Consider the following 13,766-nt stretch of genomic DNA (forward strand, 5'->3'; position numbering starts at 1 on the left):
CTCCCACAAACTCCAGGGCAGGCCTCTTGCTCATACCGCGCTTCCCTCCCGACCTCGCCTTCGCCCTCGCCTTCCCCCCTGGCAACTCCTACGCACGTCCCTCCTGCCCGCCTCCCCCGCAGCCTTCCCGACCCGCCTTCCATCACCCACGTCTCTACGTGGCTGTGAGCGAGGCGGCTTGAAGCGGGCCAACAATGCCGCCGCCGCGCCACTGGCAGCGCGCCGCGGCGGCCTTACCTGCACCTCCGGCCGCACCAAGCCCATGCGGCCCACCTCCCCCAGAAGGCACAGGGTCTCCCGGACACGCGGATCATCCATCACCGCCAAGCCCGACATTCCGCCGCTCCGCACACGCGACCACAGCAACTGCACAGAAAACTGCTACAGTAAGCAACAACCTACACCCAAAAGCCCGCACTACACCACCACATTCCACTGCCAACAACTCGGCAAAACGCTAGTGCCCAGGCCCAAAAAAACCTCCTACAAAAACGCTCCTAACCAGGCCCTCCGACTGTTGTGTCACTGTCCCCAAAATGGTGTCCACTTTTATCTCCCCCTGCTCAAGGCAGCCCAAACAAAGCCCAACCAGCCACCAGCCCAAAACCAACCCACAAAACTGCTGGCTCGAACATTCCCACCCACCCTCCCTCCCTCCCTCCCAGGGTCCCAAAACCCCCCGGGGGCAGCAGGCCTCCCGCTGGTCGGTGGCTCCCCCGCAAAGCCCCATTCAGTTAACTCAATTGTGCTGCTGAAGTTCACGTCGCATGTCCCAGCTGGAGGAGGAGGAGCGGTGGCGGTGTGGAGGCCGGAGGGTGACGCTCGGAGCTCGAGCTGAGTACCCTCCTGAGCCGGCCGATACTACCTAACCCGGTGCAGTTTCCGCGAGGGTGCGTGCCTCGACAAGGGGATCCTGGTAAGCTTGTTGCGGGTTGCTATTCCTCCCTCACATTGGTGCGCACAGGTCAGCTGGGGAGTCTGCTGTGGCTGGGAGAGGTGGGCAAGTGTGGCCCGCTGTTTACAGACCACGCCGGCTGCATTTGCAGTCTGCCTGACACTACACCCATAGCGCTGCACCGCCTTTCCTCCACAGCACCTCAGCACCTTTGTTCCCTCAAGCCCATCTGAGTTGTGAGGGGGTTTATCCTTTCGGCTTGCCCTTCTGGAGGACACCAATTTAGACCCAATGGCGAATAGTGGGCATACCAGTGGGGCTTCGGTAAGTGCAGGCTGTATGCAGTCATGCAGAGTGTGAGCCCCACCCCTGGTGGAAGCGGTCCAGCTAGGTCTGGGTTTCAGCTTTCTTGGGGGTGACCAAGATCCGATCTTGGCTTACAGCTCGCTGTTACTCCAAATGGACTGAAAGTGAGCAGGAAGTGAAAAGCTCTAAGCTGCAGTTAAAAAAAAAAAATCAAAAAATCACACCATTGGTCAGTTGATTTAGATTACTTCCTTTATGTTAGGCAGCAATCTTTGATTCCAGGAAAATAGGAACTGTGCTTGTGCATTCCCTCGGATACCCCTTTTGAAATCTCGACCAGGAAACTACTGAAAAACAATCTGGGGCAAAACCGACTGCTGATAATTTAGCACTCTTAGCTGCTGCAGATTCTGCCTGGAGGCGGCCAGGCACCAGTGTGTGTGTGTGTATATATATATATATATATGTTAAAATGTCCTAGATTTCTACCAGCACTTACTACGAGGAAGGCAAAAATTGCTATACTTGCATCGCTACTGTCACTGCATAAACCAAGTTGAGGTCAGGAAAGGCTCCCACAAAGCAACAAAAAAGAAAAGGCTTCAAACGTAGCAGTCGACTATAACAGTGAAATCAGTAAGGGGATAAACAACCATTAATTTCACTGATAGCCCGTATGTTTGAAAGATCTCAAAAAGCTCCACAACATTGGAGCTTCTAAAATATCTGTGCGACATTCTGTTTTCCACTCCTAGTAACTCGAACTACTTACTGGACCCTATGATGCAAATAAAAACGATAAATGGTTTCAGACTTCCAAAACGAACCCACTTGTGGACGAGATCATGGATCAAACCTCAAAATGGAAACCAGGAGAAAATAAGGAAACCACATGGGGTCCAGTTAGTGAGCTGGAACTCTTGTCAATTATTCCAATATCACAGAATCAGTATAGGCAAAAACAAGATCAAACGTATATGGATCCGCAAAGACACTTTCTAACAAATGAAAATCAACTTCCAATAGATATTGAAGTTGAAGTGAGCAAAGTAATAACTCTAGCTGTATCGGAACTAACAGCTTCTGGAAGACCAGCGATACTAGCATTGCATAATGTGAATGTCAAAACTGCAGGTGTTGCTTCCCCGCATATTGGAAAAAACAAAGAGGACCCAAGAGTAAACAAAATAAGCTCCTCTTCTCAACAGACCACTGCGAAAATCAACTCAAAATCTGTATGGGACACTATATTAAGGACTTCTCAGCTAACACGGGACACGCTGGCCCATCAGTCAGAGAAAATGTTCAAATTGATCGACTAAACATAATGACAACAGCAGTATCTGGAATGGACCAGAAAATAATTTTATTAAATGATTTGATAAATCGTGCACAAAAATATGCGCCACAGCCAAAATAGATTTTTCATGTACCCCAGTGATAAACAAATTGGTTACAATACCGGAAGCAATGACAGCATTAATACAAGTGCTGAAAACTAATTTAACAACAAGTCTAAATATCCCAGGTAACAAAGCCTACTGCCAGAATAGACAGCGAACAGCACACTTATACTCAATTGAAACGAAAGAAATGAAAGTAGTGGACAAAAATGGGATCCCTACACAAAGCATGCAAAAACCTAAAGTAGTTAGCGCGCTTGAAATTTCTCTGCAAAATGCAGAAACTCTAGCAGCCAAACGTAATCCTAATTCTGAATCATCCCCTTCACAAATAAACCAGGAAATACATGAATTTCCAACTGATATTTTAAGATCAGATTGGAATAAATTAACTAAGAAACAATGGAACAAAATTCATAAATCAAGAAATGAACAAAAAGCAGATCCAGTTAAGACACTTGGCCTCTCTGTAACAAACCAGCGAGGGAATGCCAAAGAGGAGGAGAAGTTGGATAATCGTGATAAAAGGACAGCAAAATCAGATAAATAATTCCCAATATTTGAGAAAATAAAAGGGCCTCAAAAAGAGGAGATGTATGAAGAACCAGACAGTGAGAATGCTCAATATATGCCACCCTTACAAGTAAAAGGATAGCATAAATAATAAATCATTAGGTGTGGGAAAACAAAAGTACTGATTGAGCAGAAAAAATGAATGAAACTGGTTGGGTCTGCCGGAGTGACAGAAAACGTAACAAAACCTGGTTTCAGTTGTAATAATCAGGCTAAACCTGGAAAAATGTCCACTATCTTGAATAGAGGCAATATTATAAAGCTCTTCAAGTAACAGAAATCACGTAAGTGGATACAGACTACTGAAATTATAAAAACGCCAGATAAAACATTTCCGGAATCGACCCTAGTTACTTGGGCATGTGGCAAATAAGGGTGTTCCTGGCAAAAGATTACTTACAGTGCAAGGGGATCAAAGTTGAAATGGTCCCACTTTCTGGTTATCCCGCTCCATTTGCCACAGAGAACATCAAGCGGAGGATGAATAATAATGGGAATCAAATACACCCATATTCAAAACTGGCTAATGACCAGCCTATCCTCACAGCAAAAATTAAGTAGCCATCAGACGAAATGGGAAAGAGCTACATTTTGGGCTGGCTAACTTAAGCTCTGCATGGGAAGATTGGCTCATGATATCGGAAGACCATCAAACTAGAGGGATCCAAAATCATATTAATGGTGCTCTACCTAAAAACCATGGAAAAAATTTGACGCAAGTACTGGAAAATAATTACCTAATATCCCTACAAGAGACTTTAGCATTACAAACATTCCCTATTAATGACTATGTAGGGTTCTATTCTCCAGCAATAAAAATGAAGAATGCAGGTCGCCCAAAGGGAGGCTTAGCCATATTTTCAGAAGTAGGCTTACAAATTGAAATAGAACAGAATACACTTGATGAAAGTATTTGTGATAAAACTCATAGTTGCATAATGAGGCAAAAACCCCTCCTTTTGGCAAATCTCTACATCTCACCAAGCTCAGGATACAGAAAATAATTCTCGACACCCCACAGAAGGGATTGCTTCCAGATGTGTTAACAGGGGATTTTAATATAACATGTGTATTTGTAAAGTGCATGTTCACCCGTAGGTATCTTGGCACTGAATAACAGATGTTTCTTGGTACTCATTTTATTGACCTCAGCTGGATGAAAGGCTGAGTGGAACCGCCGGGATTTGAACCCGTGACCATGAGTTTGAACTCAGGCCCCTGCAGAGGAGACATTAGTCCAGTGAGCCACCAGACCCGGCATGAATCTTTTGAAGCCTCTCACTCTCACTCCCCCCACCCCCACCCCCACCCCACCCCCACCCCACCCACAGACAAGCCGATAATCCAACAAGACTATATGTGGTCAGAATCAACACAAATCACGAGAACCAAAAGTATACTCTGCCTATCTTGTTTTGTTAAAATCCCAGGTTTCATATAGTAATGCAAATATTATTGCACTTTAATTGCTGGCACAGGTCACATGCACTTTAGGGAGATAAAACATCTACTGGCCCTCAGAATAGTTGGAAAGAGCTTTAATACATTTGTTTATATTTTTTTAAATAGTATGTTTTTTCCAAAGTATTTTTAGGTGCTAAATTTTGATGAAATGTCTGATGTACAACTTTTTTAATTAATTATTTTGTATGCTACGGTTTAAAATAACTATGCATTAATAAAATAAAAAGCTCGTATGTCAATTGTTAACAGAATGCCCATGAGACATCTTTTTGAATCTTCTGAAAAGAAAGAAAATTGATTTTGATAGCTCATGATGAGCATCTGGACATCACAAAAACATGTGTAAAAAAAAAGAGAATTGAAGAAACTTTATTGGTGGGTAGCTTTGGATGCTCAAGTTAAAAAACGTTGCTTATAATTGTCCTGAATGTCTTCATTCAAACATTGGAGGATATCTGAAACACTGTTGCATCTGGATGCATTTCCTGATGCTCTTCCCATCAGCAAAGTAGGCCTTGATTTTTACAGTCCATTTAACATGTTACCATCTTGCATGAAATATTTAATTGCGTTATTAAATTATCATTCTAAGTAGATCTGACTGAATTTGTTCAGGGAGTATCTACAAATGCGAATATAACATTTTTGAAGAATGCATTTAACATTGAGGGATCTCCGAAGGAAATAGTCAAGAACAAATTAACACATTTTGTATCAGAACGCATTTGCAACTTTTTGAAATTACATGTGAAGCATTTAAGAGTTGCTCTATGCTACCACTGAAATGGTGAATAGATTTATTAAAGAGGGCATTCATACTACTAGAGTGTCTAGCCAGGATGTGGGTACATTTTTAAAGAAGCTATGGAGCTAGAATATGTGCTCCTCACAGCTCTACATGCATTTAACCTTTTAAACCGATTAGAGGAAGAGACACTTGCACTAGTCACTGTCAAGTCTGGTGCAAATTGAAAAAAGTAATTCTCAGAACTCTGTAGTATCTCACGATCTTGAAGAAGGGACAACAGTAGCTATTAAACAGGGTGAGACCAAATATTGTGATAGGAGAAACAGATGTAAAAATATAGACTTCAATGTGGTGGAATGGGTCGATTTAAAAAAAATGTTTCAATAATCAAAAAAAGTAGAAATATTCTTGGTCAGGGCTGAAAGGTTTCTGATGGTGCAGTTTTACTCAATGGTAAATGGTGGAAAACAGGATAAATCTTGTTTGCGTATTGCAAGACTAAGCTGAACTCAAAGCAACTAAGATGAATGGTCGATCCAAATTGGTTTGGACAAGTTCTATTGATGCATCAAGCATGGAAATGAAATTGGTATGCATGGTCAATCACGTCAATGTTCCTTTCAGGCAGCTTGTTTTTTTCAAGTAAAACCAAGTTTTCAGTCAGAGCAATAAAAGAGTTCTTTTTGATCTTTCAGATCAGAGTCTCAGGGAAAAAAAAAAAAGAAAAAACACAAAGTAATTTGTTGAGGAAGGCCAGCACATTGGTTTAAGCACCAACAATATGGACATGTATGAATAATTTTCCTTGTTCAAAATGTTATATTTGTATTCATAGAGGGGAGATGTAGTATGTTTAATATGTTAATATTCAATCTTTATGCTCCAACTTATCTTGTGTTGATTGGTTACCATTTTCCATGTTCCAGATCGTAAGCGGTAGGTCCAGGAGATCTCCTTTAATGATCTTTGGCAGTTGTTCCTGGGCTCCTTGGCTTGCTGAGTACTCTTTGGTCGTGGGCATATCCTTTTGGAATAAACTTCATTTTATCCACAACTTCCGTCTGTAGCACTCTTAACACCCTAGTTTAGAATTGCACAAGATGGGAAAGAGGAGAGTCTCTGCAGATAATGGAGATGTATTGGCTTCATGCCTGTAGGTGGACAGTGGCGATCCAGACACTGAAGTGAGGAGGGTGGAGATCAGCCTACCTTTATATAATCCATGAACTTTGTTAGCAAGGGGCTGAAGACGAATTCTTCCTGAGCTCTGCCAGTTGGATGGTAGGCGTGACTGCGGGATTGTATTTTTTGATGAACTACAAGAAATAATATTTAGGCTTTAAAACAAAATGGGCCACTGCCCACTCTCATTCGCAGCGTTAGGTTTCATCAGTCCGAAATCTGTCTTTTGTCCATTTTCAGCATTCTGCAAACTCCCTGCCGATTCCACCACCAGACAGTACAGGCCACTCACTTCCAGTTGAAATACAAATGGATCGGGGGGAAGGGGGGGGGAATGAGATGGATGGGAGGAAAAATCAAATAAACTGCTTCCATTCAGTATACTGTTACAGGGGAGAAGGCAGTTGCTCCAAAGGAATGCATATATCGTACTCCTGGAAATTAGGAAAGCTTGACAACATACCAGGAGTTAATGCAAGAAATCCAGTATCTGGGAGCATACAATCGGCTGCTTTTACTCTCAAATCAGATACTTTGTTAAGAAATTAAGCAGATCGCTTTCCTCAGCTCTGGTACATGTGACATTTCACATCTGTGTTATGTGCTCTTTTCCTTGGTATGACCAATCTAGGGAGATGAAGCAACAAGTGTTTCTCTTTAGTTTACTTCACTCATAAAACGTTTTTCAATCTAGACCCTAAGGGATCAGACATATGAATCACTATTGCGCATTTACTGGTGTGAAAATGCAGCACATACAAAATTACCACCACATTACAATTAAACATTCATAATGTACAAAAACAGCCATCACAATGATCTTAGGAGCACTTTCCAATTTTATGGTTTGTGCATTATATAACGTGCTATGTAATATTGCTTTACCTAATCGTTTAGATGCCACAAATACTACCTCGGGAGCTGGCAGGCCTGGGAGAAGTGTCAAAAAAATCGTCACAGTGAGCACCGTCACAACACTCGATATTTAATAACAGATTCTTAGAACTTTGAATTTGACATCCACCACATTCTTCCATGACTGTAAACTCGCCATCAGGAAGGCAGAACGTAAATGGAGGCACACAAAAAACACCATGGACAGACAGCACTACAAAACACACCGGCATTATATGGATCACATAGCCACAGCCCAAAAAGTCTACCTAGGAAATAGAATGAATCATGCCTCCAACTCTCATAAAGAGCTATACAAGATTGTGAACAAATTCACCAATCCCCCCTCCGGCCAACTAACACAACGCTTCCCAGGAGTGGGTCGACTCATCCTTTTTTGTAAATAAGATAAATGATATTCACAAACTCTTTCCCGAGACAACCGACAACACCAAAACAGAAACATACTGAGATTCCTCCCTTGCACACAAACTCTCAGATTTTCATGCAGTCACAGAGGAAGAAGTATCCACCACTCTAAACAGGATTAAAACCGGCTCACGGACCAACCCTGCCTCTTCACAGATTTTGTCTAAAATTGGACCTGACCTTCTCCCCAATCTGATCAGTATTTTCCATCTCGCACTATCGCAATTCACCGTACCTTCACACTAAATGGAGGCCATAGTCAGACCGATGCTAAAAAAGCAGACAGCCGACCCCAAACAGCTTTCTAATTACCGACCAATCTCTCTTATGGAATCACTGGTCAACAACCAACTATCCAAATACCTAGAAAGCAATAATCTGTTAGACCTATCCCAATCGGGGTTTCGGGATTTCCACAGCACCGAAAACTGCCTTACTAGAGAATGTCAACATCAGGCTCTCTTGATGCAAGACAATCTGCCATCCTGATCCTAATTGACCTATTAGCTGCCTTCAACACCATCTCACATGACATCCTTTTGTAGCGCCTACAGGAGTTTGGTGTTGAAGGCCCCGCACTGCAATGGCTCAAGAGCAACATGATGTATCTGTCATTCAAGGTCCAAATAGGAGATTTTTCCTCCAAGAGCCAGACTATCGACAAGGGAGTCCCTTAGGGGTCTATTCTAAGCACCACACTTTTTAATCTATGTGTGTCACACTCGGCTAAGATAATCAGAGCCTTTGGTTTTGAAAACGTGTCATAGGCTGATGACACACAATTACTAATCACCCTTGGACCTGATCACACCGGCAGTAAACACAGATTTAATAATAATAATAGAGCTTGTAAAGCGCCTGGTTACACTAGGAAAACAGTGTGTCCCCGCGCTATGGAAACAGAAACCATACAGACTACAATAGGCCATCCAGACATGAGCTTGAGGGGCCAGGGAAGGGACATCGGACCTAAGCTATCTTGGGAAAGAGGTATGTCTTCAATTTCTGACGGAACCTCACCTCGGATGGTTCCATACGGAGCTCGATCGGAAGAGCATTCCATTGCTTGCTGGCTAGATATCTAAAAGAGCGGCCTCCAACCGTGCACTATAGATACGCGGGACCTGGAAGAGCATACTCCCAAGAGATCTCAACAACCGTTTTGGCTGGTACACGGTCAATAGTTTTTGAAGGTAGACAGGTCCCTTTCCCTGTGCAATACAGTGTGCCATGCCCATTGTTTTGAACACGATCCGTTCGCGGATAGGGAGCCAGTGCAAGGTGGTCAGGGCCCGTCTCCCGGAAGACCTACGGGAAAGGCTCAGTGCCAACCTAGCAACCACGTTCTGCACACACTGAAGTCGGTGCAGACCTTTTGTACTAAAGCCAATGTACAGCGAATTCCCATAATCCAGGTGTGGAGTAACAAGTGTGGATTAGTTTTTTCCTACAGGTGATGGGGAGTAGGTCCAGGGTTTTACGCAGGGTTTTTAAAATGCCGTAGCATTTGCCAGCAACCCCTCTTGTGTGCTGTTCAAAGGACAGAGTGACGTCCAGTAGTACTCCCAGATTCTTCACTTGTTCGGCCGGGCTAGGAGTCGGCCCCAGCTCCAACAGCCACCATGCTGAGGACCATATTGATGGTGCCTTCCCTATAACTAGAAGCTCGGTCTTGTTTACATTCAGGCGCAGGTAGTTGTTATTCATCCAGCCTGCCAGCCCACTTAGAGAGGCGGAGAAGTTAGCTGCAGCCTCTTCCGGGGGCTGAGACAGTGTCACCACCAGTTGAGTATCGTCTGCGTAGGACACGATCTCCACCCAGTGAGCTTCCACTAACTTCGCAAGGGGTTCCATGTATAGGTTGAATAACGTGGGGCTCAAAATAGAGCCCTGTGGAACGCCTTGCTTTAGTGGGCGTACCTCTGATTTAAAAAGGTGGGCAGTGGACTTGGAACCTTCGGTCTGCTAGAAATGAACATAGCCACGCGTGAGCCAGCCCTGCAACCCCGGCCTCCATAAGGCTGGTCAGTAGTACAGGATCAATCAATCACAGCATTTATATAGCGCACTACTCACCCAAAGGGTCTAAAGGCGCTAGGGAGGGGGGGTCCGCTACTGCTCGAACAGCCAGGTCTTGAGTTGCTTCCTGAAGGCGAGGTGGTCCTGGGTCCGGCAGAGGTGGGTCGGGAGGGAGTTCCATGTCTTGGCGGCGAGGTAGGAGAAGGACCGTCCTCCTGTGGTGGCTCTTCGGATGCGGGGGGACGGCGGCGAGGGCGTGGCCGGTCGATCGATCGAAGCTGGCGTTTGGGAGCGTAGAAGTTGAGGCGGCTGTTGAGGTATCCCGGGCCTTGGTTGTGTAGGGCTTTGTGTGCGTGGGTGAGGAGTCGGAAGGTGATTCTCTTGTTGACCGGGAGCCAGTGCAGGTCTCTCAGGTGTCCGGAGATGTGGCTGTGACGGGGGATGTCCAGGATGAGACGTGCTGAGGCGTTCTGGATCCGCTGGAGCCTCTTCTGGAGTTTGGCGGTGGTACCGGCGTAGAGGGAGTTGCCGTAGTCCAGACAGCTGGTGACGAGGGCCTGGGTGACTGTCTTCCTGGTCTCCGTGGGGATCCACCGGAAGATCTTACGTAGCATGCGCAGGATGTTGAAGCACGACGAGGAGACGGCGTTGACTTGTCTGGTCATGGAGAGGGAGGAGTCCAGGATGAAGCCCAGGCTGCGTGCGTGGTCTGTTGGTTGGGGTGCGCTGCCCAGGGCGGGGGGCCACCAGGAGTCGTCCCAGGCGGAGGGTGAGGATCCCAGGATGATGACTTCCGTCTTGTCCGAGTTCAGTTTCAGGCGGCTGTTCTTCATCCATTCGGCTACCTCTTTCATCCCTTCGTGTAGGTTGTCTCTGGCGGTGGCGGGGTCGTTGGTGAGGGAGAGGATCAGCTGGGTGTCGTCAGCGTAGGAGATGATGTTGAGGTTGTGCTGGCGTGCGATGTCTGCGAGGGGGCCCATGTAGACGTTGAAGAGGGTTGGACTGAGCGAGGAGCCTTGAGGGACGCCGCAGATTACTTCGGTGGCTTCCGATCTGAACGGAGGGAGGCGGACTCTGTGTTCTTCCGGCGAGGAAGGAGATGATCCACTCCAGTGCCTTCTCCTGGACTCCGACGTTGCTGAGGCGCTGTACTAGGGTACGGTGGCAGACCGTGTCGAAGGCCGCGGAGAGGTCGAGGAGGATGAGGGCCGCTGTTTCTCCGTTGTCGAGCAGGGCACGGATGTCATCGGTGGCTGCGATCAGGGCGGTCTCGGTGCTGTGGTTTGCCCGGAAGCCAGACTGCGAGGGGTCGAGGGATCCGTTCGTCTCGAGGAAGGTGGCCAGCTGCTTGTTGACAGTCTTCTCGATGACTTTTGCAGGAAACGGGAGCAGCGAGATGGGGCGGTAGTTCTTGAGGTCGGTGGGGTCGGCTGATGGCTTCTTGAGTAGGGCGCTGAGTTCGGCGTGCTTCCAGCTCTCCGGGAAGGAAGCGGTGTCGAAGGAGGTGTTGATGATGTCCCGCAGGTGGGGTGCGATGACAGCGTCGGCCTTGTTGAAGACGTGGTGAGGGCAGGGGTCGGTCTGAGATCCGGAGTGGATGGAGTTCATCGTGCGGATGGTGTCTTCGGTGTTGATCGGAGTCCAGGTGCGGAGGGTGGTGGTGGGGGGCGGGGGTTCGGTCGTGGCGTGAGTCGGTTGAGTGCTGAAGCTGTTGTGTATGTCCGCGATCTTGTTGTGGAAGTAGGAGGCGAGGGAGTTGCAGAGGTCTTGCGAAGGGGTGATGTCGTTGTTTCCGGCGTTGGGGTTGGAGAGCTCTTTGACGATGTTGAAGAGTTCCTTGCTGTTGTGTGCGTTGTTGTCCAGTCGTTCCTTAAATGCGGTTTTCTTGGTGGCGCGGATGAGTTGGTGGTGCTTTCGGGTGGCGAGCTTGAGGGCAGCCATGTTGTCCGGGGTTGAGTCTCTGCGCCAGGTTCTCTCGAGGGCTCGGCAGTTCTTCTTGGAGTTCTTGAGTTAGTCGGTGAACCATGGGGCTTTCTTGCTGCCGGGTCTGCTGGGCGGGGTCCTCAGGGGGGCGAGGTCGTCTGCGCAGTCGCTGATCCATTTGGTGAGATTGGTGGCCGCCTGGCTTGGGTTCGGTGTGCAGGTGGGAGGGTTCATGCTCAGGGAGGTCGCGAGTTGGTCGGCTGTGATCGTGTTCCAGCTTCTGCGTGCAACCTGTTGCTGGTGGTGGTGGATCGTGGTCCTTCTGAAGCTGAAGTGGACGCAGCTGTAATCCGTCCAGTGGAGTCTGGTGGCGTGGCTGAAGGTGATGTCCTTGCTGGATGAGAAGACGGGGTCGAGTGTGTGTCCGGCGTAGTGGGTGGGGGTGGTGACCAGCTGCTTGAGTCCCAGGTTTGCGAGGTTGTCCAGCAGGGTGGTGGTGTTGCGGTCGTTGTTGTTCTCCAGGTGGAAGTTGAGGTCCCCTAGAAGGATGTAGTCAGCGGAGCAGAGGGCGTGCGGGCTGATGAAGTCGGCGATGTCTTCGCTGAATTGTGTGCGTGGTGGATGGGAGACGGTATCGAATGCCGCACTAAGATCTAACAACAACAGCGCGGCTGTGCGTCCCTCATCAACTTTCCCACGCATCAGCTCCGTGGAGAAGAGCAGAGCCGACTCCGTGGAGTGGTTAGCTCGGAAGCCCGACTGAGGTGTGAAGAAGTTGACCCTCCTCCATATACGCGGCCAGCAGTGCATTCACAATTTTTTCCACCACCTTAGCACAAAAAGGTAAGAGCGATATAGGCCGAAAATTGTCTAGATGGGATAGGTTAAGATTGGGCTTCTTTTTAATTGGGATGACTTGCGCCGTCTTCCAATCCTGCGGCACATAGCTTGCTTTGAAGGACAGCTCTGCCATATGTCCTATATGATTTATCAAGAGCTCCAGCAGATTCTTAAAGATCTTCGGTCGGGCTGCATCCGTTGGGGAGCCCGATTGAATACTGCGAGCTATCCTCATCAGTTCAGCTTGGTCGGGGACTACAAACTGATTAAGGCATATATCAGCCCTGAGCCTCACCTGGTTGGTTCTACCTGTGGACATCTCTTCCGATCTCATATGGAAAGACCTGTAAATGGTCTCTAACTTATGCACAAAGTGGTCAGCCAGAGCCTCGCAGATCTCAATGGAATAGGTGTCTGGAGCTAGAGTCCGATCCAGTGAGGTAAGCTCCTTGTAAATGGAGAAAAGCTCCTTAGATGCATTCTCAATTGGTTTACTTAAAAAATCTCTTTTTGTCCTTATCAGGCGGTGATAATCCTTCAAACTATTCTTGTATTTTAGTTTGGCCGTATTCTCATAGTTTTTGCGCCAGGTGCGCTCCAAGACATTACAGGCGGACTTAGCTGCTCTTAAATCAGCAGTAAACCACCTTGCCGTCTTAGAGCGCCTCGCCGGGACCTTAGTCATCAGAGGCGCGGTCCTTTCTAGGGCTTTGGCCAGCCAGTCCCCAAATTCTGTCCATGCATCATCCAGGCTCTCTTAGCGGAGGACAGTCCTGCCTCAGAGCAAGTTCTAACTCATCCTGCTTGAGTTTCCTCCATTTCCGACGTTTGAGCGCAGTCGGTCTCACTTGCGTGATACTTTTATGCCCCCCATAAGTGTAGAAATGAATCAAGTAATGGTCTGACCAAGTTACCTGGATCAGGGGTAGGACCTCCACTTCCTCCCAATTTGCAAATATTGGGTCGAGGAGGTGCCCTGCCTGATGTGTTGGTTGCCGGGACTGGAGTCTTAGCTTGAATGTCTCCAGTGAATTGATCACCTCTTGGGCTTCCCTATTCTCTTTCTCCTCCATATGCAAGTTAAGGTCTC

This window comes from Lissotriton helveticus, chromosome 3_1 (genome assembly GCF_964261635.1).
Source record: "Lissotriton helveticus chromosome 3_1, aLisHel1.1, whole genome shotgun sequence".
Classification (NCBI taxonomy): domain Eukaryota; kingdom Metazoa; phylum Chordata; class Amphibia; order Caudata; family Salamandridae; genus Lissotriton; species Lissotriton helveticus.